The sequence below is a fragment of the Neovison vison genome, chromosome 3, assembly GCF_020171115.1.
Source record: "Neovison vison isolate M4711 chromosome 3, ASM_NN_V1, whole genome shotgun sequence".
Classification (NCBI taxonomy): Eukaryota; Metazoa; Chordata; class Mammalia; order Carnivora; family Mustelidae; genus Neogale; species Neogale vison.
The window spans coordinates 6463356-6479574 of NC_058093.1; the positions used below are offsets into that span (position 1 = coordinate 6463356).

Genomic DNA, 16219 nt, shown 5'->3' on the forward strand with positions numbered 1-16219 from the left:
CAGTTGACAAAATTCAACACCTTTTCATGGTAAGAATATTCAACAGAACAGGAATAGAAAGAAAATATCTTGATGTAATAAAGACTATATATTAAACAGCTATAGCTAATATTGTATTTAATGGTGAAAAACTGAAAGCTTTTTCTCTAAGATTACGAACAAGGCAAGGGGCCCATTCTCATTATTTCTATTCATATAATACTAGAAATCCTAGTCAGATGATTTCGGTAAGTAAAAGGATTGAAAATCACCCTAGCTAGGAAGAAACAAAACCCTCTCTGTTTGTAAACAGCATCACCTTATATATTTAAAATCTTGAAGACTCCATTAAAAAAAAAAAGTGAGGGCTAATAAATGAATTCAACGAAGTTTCAGGACATGAAATCAACACACAAAAATAAACTTTCTATACACTAACAAGAAACTAACTATAAAGGAAGTTAACAAAGTGTTCCCACTTCCTATAGCATGAGAAAGAATAAAATACTGAAGAATCAACTTAATCAAGGAAGTGAAGGTTTATGCACTAAAAACTATGAAATATTGCTGAAAGAAATTAAAGCAAACATGAATGGAATGACATTTCATGTTCATGGACTAGAAGACTTAACAGTATTAAAATATATATACTACTCAAAATGATCTGCAGATCCTATGAAATCCCTATAAAATTTCTAGTGACATGTTCTTGTATACATAGAAAAAGTCATCCTGAAATTCACATGGAATGTTAAAGGATCTCAAATAGCCAAAAAAATCTTGACAAAGAAAAAAAAGCTGCAGGTCTCACACTTCCTGATTTTAAAACATGTTAAAAAATCCATAATAATAATAACATAATGCACAGGAATTAAGACATATCCAACTAATGGAACAGAACAGAAAGCTCAGAAATAAATTTGTATCTGGTCAGAAGGTCTTAAACAAAGGTTCCAAGGCTACTCAGTTGGGAAAGTATAGTTTCTTTAACAAATGGTGTTGGTGAAATTGAATATCCACATACAAAAGAATTAAACTGACCTTTAGTTTATACCATATACAAAAATTAACTGAAAATAGATTATAGACCTAGATATAAGACCTGAAACTATGAAACTTCTAGAAAAAGGGGGAAAAAAGTAGTTTTATTTTATGTACAATGCATTCCTTAAAATGATATAGAGCTTGAAAATAAAGAAACAGAAAAATATGCTGTCTACTGACAAAATATATGAGTAGTAAGTAAAAAATCAGAAAAAAGAAGTCTCTAATAAAACAAAACAGGAATATTGGGATGAGCAGGAAGGATTGGTAGAGCCGTGGTAAAACTAAAGCCCTAGCTCACCAAAAGTATATCCTCAGAATATATGAATGCAAAATTTAACCCACTTTTCAGGAGAAGTCTTAATAAACTCTTTCAGAAACAAACTCAACCAAACATAAAGAAAAAAAAAGTAGTAGATTGATGTTAAATTTTATTCATTCAAAAAAAGTCCTCATTATTCTCAAAATTTACCAAATAATTCAGAATGGCTAAGTAATATATAAATACTTAATCAAAGATCATCTTCTCTTTCCTTCTATATGAAAAAGCATTGAGGTTTGTTTTTTTGTGTTTGTTTGTTTTTTTAAATATGAAGGTTGTCAAGGTATACATCTAAAGCAAAGGTAGAAAATCTACATATCTAAAACAAAAGAAGAAAATGTTCATTTTTTTTTTTATCCCTAAGTAAAATTACGGCAGGGTTTTGGCTGATGATTTTTTTTAATTTCTATTTTTAAATTTTTTAATAAACATATAATGTGTTTTTATCCCCAGGGGTACAGGTCTGTGACTCGCCAGGTTTACACATTTCACAGCACTCATCATAGCACATACCCTCCCTGATTTCCATATCCCCACCACCTTCTCCCATCCCCACTCCCCCCAGCAACCCTCAGTCTGTTTTTTGAGATTGAACCTTTTATGGCTTGTCTCCTTCCCAATCCCATCTTCTTTCATTTTTTCTTTTCCTACTCCCCAAACCCCCCATGTTGCATTTCCACTTTCTCATATCAGGGAGATCATATGACAGTTGTCTTTCTCCAACTGACTCACTTCACTAAGCATAGTACCCTTTAGTTCCATCCATGTCATCGCAAATGGCAAGATTTCGTTTCTTTTGATGGCTGCATAGTATTCCATTGTGTATATAGAGCACACATCTTCTTTATCCATTCATCTGTTGATGGGCAGCTAGGTTCTTTCCATAGTTTGGCCATTGCTGATATAAACATTCGGGTGCATGTGCCCCTTAGGAGCACCACGTTTGTATCTTTAGGATATATACCCAGTAGTGCAATCATTGGGTCATAGGGTAGCTAGCTCTATTTTCAGTTTTTTGAGGAACCTCCACACTGTTTTCCAGATTGGTTGCACCAGCTTGCATTCCCACCAGCAGTGTAGGAGGGTTCTCCTTTCTCCGCATCCTTGCCAGCTTCTGTCATTTCCTGATTTGTTAATTTTAGCCATTCTGATGGATGTGAGGTGATATCTCATTGTGGTTTTGATTTGTATTTCCCTGATGCCAAGAGATGTGTAGCATTTTTTCATGTGTCTGTTGGCCATCTTGATATCTTCTTCACAGAAATGTCTGTTCATGTCTTCTGCCCATTTCTTGATTGGATTATTTGTTCTTTGGGGGTTGAGTTTGCTAAGCTCTTTATAGATTTTGGACACTAGCCCTTTATCTGATATGTCGTTTGCAAATATCTTCTCTCATTCTGTCAGTTGTCTTTTGGTTTTGTTAACTGTTTCCTTTGCTGTGCAAAAGCTTTTTTTTTTTTTTTTTTTTTTTTTTTTAAGATTTTATTTATTTGACAGAGAGAGGTCACAAGTAGGCAGAGAGGCAGGCAGAGAGAGAGGAGGAAGCAGGCTCCCCACCGAGCAGAGAGCCCGATGCGGGACTCGATCCCAGGACCCTGAGATCATGACCTGAGCCGAAGGCAGCGGCTCAACCCACTGAGCCACCCAGGCGCTCCCAAAAGCTTTTGATCTTGATGAAATCCTAATAGGTCATTTTTGCTCTTGCTTCTGTTGCCTTTGGCAATGTTCCTAGGAAGAAATTGCTGCGGCTGAGGTCAGAGGTTGCTGCCTGTGTTCTCCTCAAGGATTTTGTTGGATTCCTTTCTCACGTTGAGGTCCTTCATTCATTTTGAGTCTATTTTCATGTGTGGTGTAAAGAAATGGTCCAATTTCATTTTTCTGCATGTGGATATCCAATTTTCCCAGCATCATTTGTTGAAGAGGCTGTATTTTTCCATTGGACATTCCTTCCTGCTTTGTCGAAGATTAATTACCATAGAGTTGAGGGTCTATTTCTGTGCTCTCTATTGTGTTCCATTGATCTATGCGTCTGTTTTTGTGCCAGTACCATACTGTCTTGATGATGACAGCTTTGTAATAGAGCTTGAAGTCTGGAATTGTGATGCCACCAACTATGGCTTTCTTTTTCAATATCCCTTTGGCTATTTGAGGTCTTTCCTGGTTCCATATAAATTTTAAGATTATTTGTTCTATTTCTTTGAAAAAAATGGATGGGATTTTGGTGGGGATTGCAAATACTGGGATCATTCCCTGCATATTTTCAGACTACAATGCTCTGAAGCTAGAACTCAATCACAAGAGGAAATTTGGAAAGTACCCAAATGCATGGAGACTAAATAGCATCCTTCTAAAAAATAAATGAGTCAGGAAATTAAAGAAGAATTGAAAAAATTCATGCAAACAAATGATAATGAAAACACAATGGTTCAAAATCAGTGGGACACAACAAAGGCAGTCCTCAGAGGAAAATATATAGCAGTACAAGCCTTTTTCAAGAAACAAGAAAGGTCTCAAGTACACAACCTAACCCTATATCTAAAGGAGCTGGAGAAAGAACAACAAAGAAAGCCTAAACCCAGCAGGAGAAGAGAAATCATAAAGATCAGAACAGAAATCAATGACATAGAAACTAAAAAAAACAATAGAACAAATCAACGAAACTAGGAGCTGGTTCTTTGAAAGAATTAATAAGATTGATAAACCCCTGGCCAGACTTATCAAAAAGAAAAGATAATGGACTAAATAAATAAAATTATGAATGAAAGAGGAGAGATCACAACCAACACCAAAGAAATACAAATAATTAATGTGATACTATACATTAATAAAAGAAAGAATAAGAACCATATGATACTCTCAATAGATGCTGAAAAAGCATTTGACAAAGAACAGCATTCCTTCTTGATTAAAACTCTTCAAAGTGTAGGGATAGAGGGCACATACCTCAATATTATTGAAGCCATCTATGAAAACCCACTGCAAATATCATCCCCAATGGAGAAAAACAAAACTTTTCTGCTAAGGTCAGAAATGACAGGGAAGTCCATTATCACCACTGCTATTCAACATAGTACTAGAAGTCCTAGCCTCAGCAATCAGACAACAAAAGGAAATTAAAGGCATCCAATCTGCAAAGAAGAAGTCAAACTATCACTCTTTGCAGATGATATGATACTGTATGTGGAATACCCAAAACCTCCACTCCAAAACTGCTAGAACTTGTACAGGAATTCAGTAAAGTGTCAGGATATAAAATCAATCACAGAAATCAGTTGCATTTCTTTACACCAACAACAAGACAGAAGAAAGAGAAATTAAGGAGTCAATCCCATTTACAGTTGCACCCCAAACCATAAGATACCTAGGAATAAACCTAACCAAAGAGGCAAAGAATCTGTACTCAGAAAACTATAAAGTACTCATGAAAGAAATTGAGGAAGACACAAAGAAATGGAAAAATATTCCATGCTCATGGATTGGAAGAACAAATATTGTGAAAATGTCTATTCTACCTAAAGCAGTCTACACATTTTGCTGATGACTTTAAAGTTTAAAACTCATTTAAAGCTTCAGTCTTTGAAAACATACTTTATTATGAAATTCATCTACTTCATAAACATGTTCTTTTCTAAGGCTAATCTGTCCTGGAAGGAGACCCTGAGACTGAATTTCAATGCAAGTAGTTTCTTTGAGAGCTGATTATGGGAACTACCATAGAAGGGGTAAGGGAGAGAGTGCCTGGAAGGAAGTATTAAGATCTCTGAGCTATTGGTGTCCAATCCCAGTGGGAACCTCTGGGACAAAGTGGAAATCCTACATCAGACATGTCTTCTGAAAGGCATGAAATTGCCTTCATTTTTGGTCAGGCGCTGTTACTGGGCTGGTAAATTCTAGCACTTAGGACCTGCCAGGTGTGAAGCTAAAGCATGTTTTGGTCTGAGAAAACGTTAAGCAGAGTTTTAAGTACTCATAGAAGCTGTGGTATCTAAAAGACTTGTGAGTGCGGGCATAACAAGCCCGAGCTCCAAGAGCGTCTTCAACAGTTGTATCTTCTCCTAAGACTTGGGTTCTTTATATTTAAATGAATATATGCAGGACAGAAAGCATCCACAGCTTCTTCAAAGAGTTAATAAATTGACTTCAGAATAGAGTTAAACAAACCAGCAGAGCTTCATTTACTGTGAATTGACTAGCTGGTTACTTCTGTCATGTACATGTATAATTATTATTCATTAATATGTTAAGACAATAAATGTTAAAATATAGAAAAAGATTTCCTAGTAATTATTTATACTTGTGATTTTCTGCATAAGTGGAAAAATAATATAATAAAAATACATTTTACATTTGTTGCTTTAGATAAATTATCTGGCATAGAGTTTGTTTCTCTATCCCAAGGCTTTGGTAGACGTTATCCCTACCTCAATTACTTTCCTCGTCATGTAATTTTGAAAAGTTTTTTTTCTTCCTTAAAACAAATAAATCCTTTAATTACTAAGTGGAGGAATAAAGGATAAAATAATATAGTAGATATTATCTACTATATATTCTAACAGATACTGGGCACTCATAAATGTTTATTTGAACAAAATAAATAAATTTCAGTGAACAATTATTTCACTTTGATGTTATCCTTTAAAAAGATAATTTATACTTGCTCAAGAAATTAAAATCTTATATAACCAAATTTTAGGTTCGAATAGCTCTTTATTTCTTATTAATAGGTACTGTTTTTATTTATTTATTTGACTATGTATTGCTTTTAAATGTGTAATTATAAAAATATTTTAGGATAAGCAAAGTAAAAACTTGAACAAAACAATTCCAATATATATTGCTTCTATAACAATTTTAAACTAATGTGCCATCTTAAATCATGTCATAACCATATATTTTTCACGTTTCCTAAATTTCATGAGACATCCTGTGAATTCATTATAATTATAAATTTTATTTTGACGATTTCATTCTGGATTAATGTTTCAACCTCCTGGCAAGGAAGAAAAGAATCTAAGTTTGCCCTCTGACTCTTTGTAATATTTCTGCTAAATGTAGTGAGGAAAAAATATTTTCAATTTTAAATTCATTTTAATTTCATTACTAAATGCCCTTTAGGGAAAACATTTCTTCTCTGTCGACATAATTAATAATTTTAAAGGGTGTTTTCAATATGCATTTGCCTGTAAGAAAGTATATATGCAAAGGCTTGGGAAAACAAAAATTATTTATTTCTAGATATGATATGCTCCATGTATCTATTGGGAATATGACTACATTAATATCCAAAATTAAACATAAAAGATACATACTCTTTTCACAAAGTCAGTCTCTGAGATAATAGCCTATTAATATAAAAAATAAATAAAATATTTTGCTTCTATTTGCTTAACCAGTTGCTAATTTGTCTTTCAGAACTGCAGTAAGATACTTTCTGAAACAAATGTTTTGCTTTGTGAGCCCTCCCTCTCATATCTTCTCTCCTATCAACCATTTCCAACGTGTATAGTGACTGTTTTCTGTGACGAATTACTTTTTACGTCTGTTGGAAAACATTAAGTTTTTATGGAAAAGGGGGAACAAACCAGCCCTAAATTAAATGCATACTGAGTAAACTCAAGCACCGAGCATGTTGTTATTTTTTTTTACAACCGCTAACGCAAGGTGGGTGGCAATTTTATTTTATGGTTTGCTTTGTTTTGCTTTTTGACTTAATTGTAAAAATTTTATTCTTACGTGATTAAAAGATTCATAAATGTCCCCAGGTGGTTTACTGTGTGACGGATGATGACGCAATGGGAAGAAGGTGGCCAGGGGAGCCCTTGATCCCAAGCCAGGTGGCAGGACTGATCCAGCTGACAAAGCAGAATAATCTAATCACGAAGCACATGACTTAGTGTTAGGTAGAAAGTAACCTTTCAAGGAACATCTAAGGCTACTCCCAGAATAGCACCGAGTTATCAAGTGTAAAATTTTACAGATTGTATCTGAATAACTGTTGAAAATCAGTCTGGCATAAGGAAAGGAAAAAAAATTGGCATGTTAGATCTAACTGGATTTGAACCTTGATTTTGCCATTGAAAAGATGATGGTATTTACCTGAAATATTTAAATACTCCAAAATTCCTCTTCCTATGTAAAATGTGTACACTAAATAATCTTTAGGTACGTTCCAATAATTAAGATAAAAAATGTAAAGTTCAAATGAATAAGTTGATCCATAAAAGTGCTCTTTGTCATTATTGTTTTCATAACGTATATTTTAATAATAGCATAATTACAGTAGTCCCCCTTTATCTGCGACGATACATTGCAAGACTCCCAGGGGATCCCGAAAACACAGACAGCACTAAACTCTATATATACTATGTTTTTCCTATGCATACAAACATATGATAAAGTTTCATTTATAAACCAGGCACAGCAAGAGATTAATCAATAATAATAATAAAAAATGGTATAATTAAAACAATGTAATACAACGTATATGAATGTGCTCTCTCTTTCTCAGAATATCGTATGGCACTGTATTCACCCTTCTTGTGATGACATGACACAATAAAACGCCTACGGGATCAGATGAAATGACATGAGTATTGGAGGTGTTGAGGCTATTAGTGGAGGGTCTAGTTCAGAAGGAGGAGGATCTACTTCTAGACTGCAGTTGCCTGTGAGTGAAAGGAGCCTAGAATGTGAAATCATGGGTAAGAGTGGGACCACGGTTATCTTGTTCAGTAGGGATCTCTCCTCCAACGTGTAGATACTGATGTGTTACTGATAACCTTCAAGCGTTAGCCGTAAAGCCCATGACTAAAAGGTGGTTGTGGCAAAAAATAATATGAGCTTTATGAATGCACTTATAAAATTGAAGTTCTCTGAAGCCAAACTCTATAGACCACTTTCTTTCATGCCTGTCAAAGCCAATTGAAGAATGCCTGCAAGTTTGGTGGCCAACTACACTCTTAAATGAAAGGCTGTCCGGAGCCTGGGTGGCTCAGTCGGGTAAGCGTCTACCATTGGCTCAGTCATGATCCCAGGGTCCTGAGATCGAACCCTGCATGGGGCTCCCTACTCAACAGGGAGCCTGCTTCTCCCTCTGCCTGCCTCTCTTTCTCTTTCTCTGTCAAATAAATAAAATCTTCAAAAAGAAAATAAATTCAATGCCACTTGTACTTAAATATTATGCTTTAGTAAGAACTGGGAAGTATTCTAACCAGTTATACAAACACTGGGTGCTGTTATATTGGTCTGGTTAAAGTGGCTCAGAAATTACTGCTGCCAAATGAAGATTTTTATTTGTTTGTTTTTAGAATTCCATTTGGGAATGTAGATTGCTATAATGATATAAAGATGCAGCAGAAACCATTTTATACTTTGTCATAGCTTCATTAAATTATATAACCAAGAGCATGGCTTTAGTGGGAATAGTGAGGCAGATCCTGAACTTGGAGCCTGTTCTTACAGGTTCTCCACTAACCCCACTCCTCACAGCTGAAAGTCAAATGAGGGAGATCTGAACAGAGCACCTCCATGGCTGACACAGGATTATCCCAAGCACTGAATTGTGACAGAGTGGTGGATAATTGGTGGATAACACACTTCAAATAATTAGTTATCTTTGTACCCCAAGATAGGAGTAAACAAAACCACCTCTTTGAGCATAATTACATTGCTTTAACACACACTAATTAAGTCTTATAATGATATTTGAATATCCCAAAAATTTAAATTTATGTCTCCTGCAGCCCATTAATTAATATTAACTCCCTATTCTGAAAGTGTTTTACCATGTCCCTCACTGACACCAACATCAAATTTTATCAAGAAGTTGATAAAAATCTGCAGAATAAATTAATAGCAAAAGAATATGACCAAAATCCTTCTTTAATCTATATTAAAAATAAGCTGTCCTATGTGAAAGATAGATACTCTTTGTGAAAAAATTTCCTCAATAATATTCCGCAGGGTAAGGAGATTAATACTTTGGAGAAAATTAGTGAATGTTTGCAGAAATCATGAAATAATTAATTTTTTGTAAGTCACTATCTAATGTTGTTAATTGATAGACTATTCCATAAGTAAAGGACACATGTATATAAAACCAGTGTTCACAGAGAGCACAACATCACTGGAATGAACAGCCAGTATATGGTTCAACATTTTGTTAAAATATGTGAGTGTTACTTTTTTTTAAAATTTTTAAAATTATTTGACAAAGGGAGAGAGAGAGAGATCACAAGTAGGCAGAGAGGCAGACAGAGAGAGCGGGGGGAGCAGGCTCCCTGCTGAGCAGACAGTCCGATGCAGGGCTTGATCCCAGGACCCTGAGATCATGACCTGAGCCGAAAGCAGAGGCTTAACCCACTGAGCCACCCAGGCGCCCCAGCATGTTACTTTCTAATTTGTCTGTCCTCCTCATTAGTTGTTCCACCTCCTCTAATGGTGAGGCTTATTGTAAGCATCTATTAGTGCTTTCCATATGTAATTAATATGTAATGTAATTTAATGTAATAAATAAAGAAATGTAATGTAATAATAAAATGTAATGTAATAAATAAAGAAACACTGATGTGTAGAGTAAAACACAAGAATAGAAAGAGAAGGCTAACTCCTTCTCTTTGGGCAAAGAACTCACAGGGATTATTGGGACATTCCTTCATCTGAGAGACACACTTAACAGATAGTCTCCACTCTTTATTTGATGAATATTCAGAATTAAAACAAAGATTTGGAGAAAATATCAGAGTAAAGATCAAAATGACATGTTATAGATTAAATAATTTTCAAGAATAATTTTGAAGGCTTTTTCTAATCGGGGCATTAAAGTTCTCTGAGTATTTCATGAATATTAATTTTAATTCCTGTTCTCTACAACAAGTGTCTACTCAAGAAAATTATAACCTCTGTTGGGTTTTGTTTTGGTTTCGGTTTTGATTTTGGTTTTTTCCTAGAAAAGAACTGGCAACAATTAAGAGAAAGATGAATTCCCAATACTTTCTCTGGTAGTGGCAAAAACCCACACAGTAGTTTTGTGCCTCAGGTATGTTCTCTACCAGAAACTCTATTGTACAGAAGCATTTTCCTCCATCTAAAAAGTCCCTTAAAGTAATTGCTACTGCAGAAGCAAACATTCTGATTTGCATTGACTTACATTATTTCCTGCAGGCATGCAAGACCCTAAATGCAGTTTTCTCATCTAAAAACATGAGTTTATAAACTCTAGATTATTGGTCATTTCTGCTATTAGGTAGATATTATTGACTAATGCAGACGTTCTTTCATAATGCTCTCCCATTAAGGAAAGCTGGACGAAGAGTGAAAATACACCATGGTCTGCCTTGATACATAATTTCCATTTTAAAGATACCAAAATTGAAGCATACTGAGATGCTAAGTGTGGTGGATAAAGTTACATAAAGAATGAATATTACAAATTAAAATGGAGTTCCATAAGAGTTAAAAATCAAACATAGCAATAAAATATGTATAACTACTTAAATGAAATGTTAAAGCTCAGACATTAAAAAAGAACCTGTACAATAGGGAAAAGATGGTATCTTCAACAAATAGTGCTGGGCAAACTGGACAGCTACATGCAAAAGAATGAAACCAGACCACTTTCCTGTACCATACATAAAAATAAATTCAAAATGAATTAAATATTTAAATGTGAAACCTGTAACCATAAAACTCCTAGTAGAAAACATAGGCAGTAATTCTTTGACATCAGCCATAAAAAAATTTTTTTGGATGTCTCTCCTCAGGCAAGAGAAACAAAAGCAAAATTATTGGGACTACACCAAAATAAAAAGCTTTTGCACAGTTAAGAAAACCATCAACAAAATGAAAACGGGAGAAGATATTTGCAAATGATATATTCAAAAAGAGGTTAATATTTAAAATGTATAAAGAAATTATGCAACTCAATACCAAACACTAATAATCTGGTTAAAAATGGGCAGAGGACCCAAATAGACATTTTTCCCAAGAAGACATACAGATGACCAAAAGGCACATGAGAAGATGCTCCTTACCACTAAACATCAGGGAAATAAAAATCAAAAACTATAATGAGTTATCACTTTACACCAATCAGAATGGCTAAAATCCAAAGTTAAAGAAATAACAAGTGTTTGTGAGGATGTAGAGAGAAAGGAACCCTCATGTGCTATTGGTGGGAATGCTAATTGATATAGCCACTGCAGAAAACGGTATGGAGATTCCTCAAAAAATTAAAAACATAATTTCTTTATAATCCAGTAATTCCACTACTTGTTGTTTACCATACACATTACACACACACACAGAGACACACACACACACAGAACACTAATTTAAAAAGATATATGCAACCTTATGCTTATTGTAGCATTATTTACAATGGTCTAGATATGGAAACAACCTAAGTGTCCATGGCTGGGTGAATGGATAAAGAATATCACCTATATCTATGTCTATGTCTATAACTATACCCCCCCACACAATGGAATACTAAGCCATAAAAAAGATGGAAATGTTGCCATTTGTAACAACATAGATAGACTTTGAGAGTATCATGTTACCTGAAATAAGACAGAGAAAAATACCTATTGTTTTGCTTATATGTTGAATCCTAAAACAAGACAAACTAACCAAACAAAACTAATATAGAGAACATATTTGTTGTTAGGAAAGGGGAAAGGTTTTGGGGGCTGAGCGAAAAGGGTAAAGGGAGTTGATTATATGGTGACAAATGTTAATGACTAATTATGATAGCATTTCATTACATAATATATGCAAATATCAAATTATTCTGTGGCATACTTGGAACTAATATGTTACATACTAATTTTGCCTAAAAATTCTTTGTTTCCTGATGCTGCCGTTAAGAATGATTATACAACCCAAATGTGTTTCCTAAACTTCTGGAGCTCAGAAATCTTAAAGCAGTTTCACTGGGATAATGGCAAAGCTATACTTGGATGTGAAAATGTTATATAATATAGGTCTAAAAGTATATTCAATTATTTTCTGAGACCTTGATTCTGATTCTTCCAATTATACTTTAAGCTGTACTATTATTACCAGTAAGTATCAATAATCCAATGTCTGTTGCTTTCTCTAAGGAATCTTTCTGAAACAGTCCTCAATTGAAATATTTTCTATTTTTTTTAGTTGCTTATTGTTAAACATTAGTGTTTATCCTTTTTCAATTGAACATTTAACAGAAATCTGAAATATATACAGAGTCTGTCCTTTGAGGAGTATGTAGATTGGTATGTTTTTCAGATAATATTCTAATTATTGTATGTTTATGAGACTTCCTGTGGTATCAAAAAAATAAATATATAAAAGGGCAAGTATGGACTGCTCATGTTAATATGGCAAGAAACAAAGATTAAGATCAATTTAGAGTTGTCTACCATAGGACAAGACAAAGTGTATGTTTTCCTTTTTACTTATTTTACATGATATTCAGAACAGTAGTTAGAGTTTCAACCTAAATCATTAGTATTGAAGCCGCAGGATCCTTACTTAAGCAGCACTGTTTTATTTATGAAATAGATCATCATTTCAAAAACCCTATTTCAGAAGACTAGTCCAACCCTATTTACAGTGACTACTACTCTGACTAGATAATTATAATTTATATTATAATTAAAATGCTCAGATTGGTTTTATTCTCTGCTAGATAGTAATGAAGCTTTATGGGTAACTATAATTAACCTCCACTGATATTAATTATACACATTTAGGGATTTTGAAATTGCTGAACATGCAGTTCTCTTCAAGATGCATGGGGCAGTGTGGGATAAAGCATATACACAGCAAGGCTTGTAGCCACAGTCTAGGTGGTGAACGAGGATAGATTGTTGCTAGAAGTGACACGCAGGGGTCATTCAGTTCATGATTATAAATTATTTCCTTTTCTGCCTGTTAGGTATATGAAAGCCATGTATGATGTCACACATCTTCTCCAAAGTAGCTCAGGCTCTCAGTAGCTCAAGCTACCAGCCAATCTGTAAAAGGTAGATGACACGGTTCAATTTTCTATCAGTGACTTTCATCCTCTCCAAGGTTAGCCAAAGAGATCCAGCAAGATTCTGTTCCAGAAGAGAACATAATGGGAACTAAATCTTCATGCAGTGCCTTTATGTTTGAAATGTCAGGGCAAAAGCACATCTATCTCTCCTACCTCTTCCATTACTCCCTTTGTTACAATCCACTCCTAAAGTGCTTTCTTTCTTTGGTTCTAATAAAGTCCCTGATTTTGTGTTTACTAACATCAAGAGCAGAAGCACAATAGGAAGCGTGGGTGCATAGTTTAGCAGAGCTACTGCTTAAAATATAACAGCATTATGGAGGCAAAGGGGAGCCCTCTTACACTGTTGGTAGGAATGTAAACGGGTGCAGCTGCTCTGGAAGACAGTAGGGAGGTTCCTCAAAGAGTTGAAAATAGAGCTACCCTACGACCCAGCAATTGCACTACTGGGTAATTACTGAAAAGATACAAACAGTGATCTGAAGGGGCACTTGAACCCCACTGTTTATAGCATCAATGTCCATGATAGCAAACTATGGAAAGAGCCCAGATGTCCACTGAGAGATAAATGGATTAAGAGGATCTGGTTACACACACACACACACACACACACACACACACACCACACACAGAGCCATCAAAAAGAATGAACTCTGAGTCCTTGGGCTGCCTGGTGGAGTGAGCACAGGCCTTCCCCTCACCAGTGGAGCCTTCCCTTTCCTTGAGGTGTCATCCCTCCAGCTGCTCATGGATATGGCACCCAGAAACCAGGTTTGACCATGTTGTGAGAAGACTCTTGTTTTTGGAAATGGCCTGCAAGAAGGAGAAGCTGAAATCAAGCAAGAGCAGTTGATGAACAAGATTGTGGCAAACTCTGAGAGCACTAGCTCCCTGGAGGCTTGCATTATTGCCTTGACTGCCAAGATCAGCAATTATGAAGAACAGATGGAGAAACATTGAAAGGACAAAGTCCACAAGCATTATCTGTTGACGAACATCAAGGAGAGGAAAATATGCTCAGAAACCTCTGTAAAACCAACTACAGTTTCTTTGAGAAGACATGCACGGGGCTGAGGATGGAGTACACCTTCCCCCTCTGTACCACCAGAAAGGCCACCAACGCTGGGCATCCAAGAAGACCTTGTGCATTTGGGTTTTCCAGGAGGTACAAAAGCTAAAAAAAAAAAAAAAAGGGACCTTACAAGCTAGAGCAGCAGCAGCCCAGAAATGTGGCAGAAGAACCCAGACAGTCTTCCAAAGCTGGAAGAGAGGAAATCAAAGAAAACCAATAAATTTTATTAGAGTCAAAAAAAAGAAGAATGAAATCTTGTTATTGGCAATGACAAGGATGGAACTAGAGGGTACTATGTTAAACAAAATAAGTCAATTAGAGAAAGACAATTATCATATGATTTCACTCGTATGTAGGATTTAAGAAACAAAACAGAAGATCATAGGGGAAGGGAGGGAAAAATAAAATAAGACCAAATCATAGAAGGAAACAAACCATAAGGGACTTTTAACTCTAGGAAACAAACTGAAGGTTGCTGGAGGGGAGGTGAGTGGGGAATCGGGTAACTGGGTGATGGGCATTAAGGAGGGCATGCGATGTAGTGAGCACTGGGTGTTCTATGCAACTGATGAATCCCTAAACTCTACCACTGAAACTAATAATACACTGTATGTTAATTCAATTTAAATATTGTTTTGAAAAAAATAACAGCATTATGTTTTAGAACTAGCCTAAGAACCTGGATCACACACTTCCTTTTTTTTCCCAGCTGTGGAAATGTGACATGGGTTTTTGTTTTTAGGTTTAGTTAGCCAACATATAGTACATCATTAGTTTTTGATGTTGTGTTCAATCATTCATTAGTTGCCTATAACACCCAGGTCTCACCACAATTTCTTTTGACCAAGAACACCTGTCTTTTGCTTATGTTCCTTCTCTCTCCTCCTCTCCCACTACTTCTAAGACCTATTGAAACACCTATCTCACTCGATGCATTTAGTCACCACAGATGGGGTATAAACCACCACCTTTAGGAGTGGGACAAAGACCAAAAACACCTATGCGAGGTATGCATATACAAACATAACTGTGAAAAACTCAATTTAATTTAAAGTACCTTCAACCTTAACCCCAAGCCTTCTCAATACATTTCCAATTTCATGTTTTTCAAAATTAGCAACTCCAGCAGCCAGAGGGCATGAATTAGTGCCAGGTAATGGGAATTTTCCTATTATTATGGATCAAAAATTCATATTTATCTCCCTAACTGCTTCTTCCAGTAGGCAATACGGTATTCTTTCTGTATTTTGGGACATGCATTTTTTTCTTTACCCAGTTTATTCTCAATAGCTAAAAATCATTAATATTGACACTGCATGATCCTTACTTAAGTTGCATTGTTTTATTTATGAAATCTCATTGCTTCAAAAATCCTATTTCAGAAGACTAGCCCAATCCCATTTATCGTGACTACTACACTGACCAGGTAATTGATACTAACAATGAGGTCTGAAACTATGCAGGACCTTAGGTATTACATGGTTAGTAGGATAGCCTGCTGTAGTTTTACACACACATATGCACACACACTCACGCGCGCGCACACACACACACACACACACACACACACACATACACTCAAGCAGGTATATCACTTTCAAAAGGTCATACTAGGCCACTTTGCTTTTTTGAAAAACCTACATCTCTACCTGTTTTTGCTAACTAAAAGAAATGTGAAAAGGACTTCACTTTTGCAGGAAAAGGTGAAAAGTAAAAATAGCATTCAGCATGCGCTTGCAGCAAACTCACCCCCAGCACCCAGAGTGCCCCCGAAGCTCTTACA

At 35.4% G+C, this 16219-nt stretch overlaps 1 pseudogene; it reads left to right on the top strand.

Annotated features, from left to right (window-relative positions):
- Positions 1-7931: 7931 nt before the first annotated feature.
- On the top strand, positions 7932-14656 carry LOC122903463 (annotated as a pseudogene).
- Positions 14657-16219: the final 1563 nt, after the last annotated feature.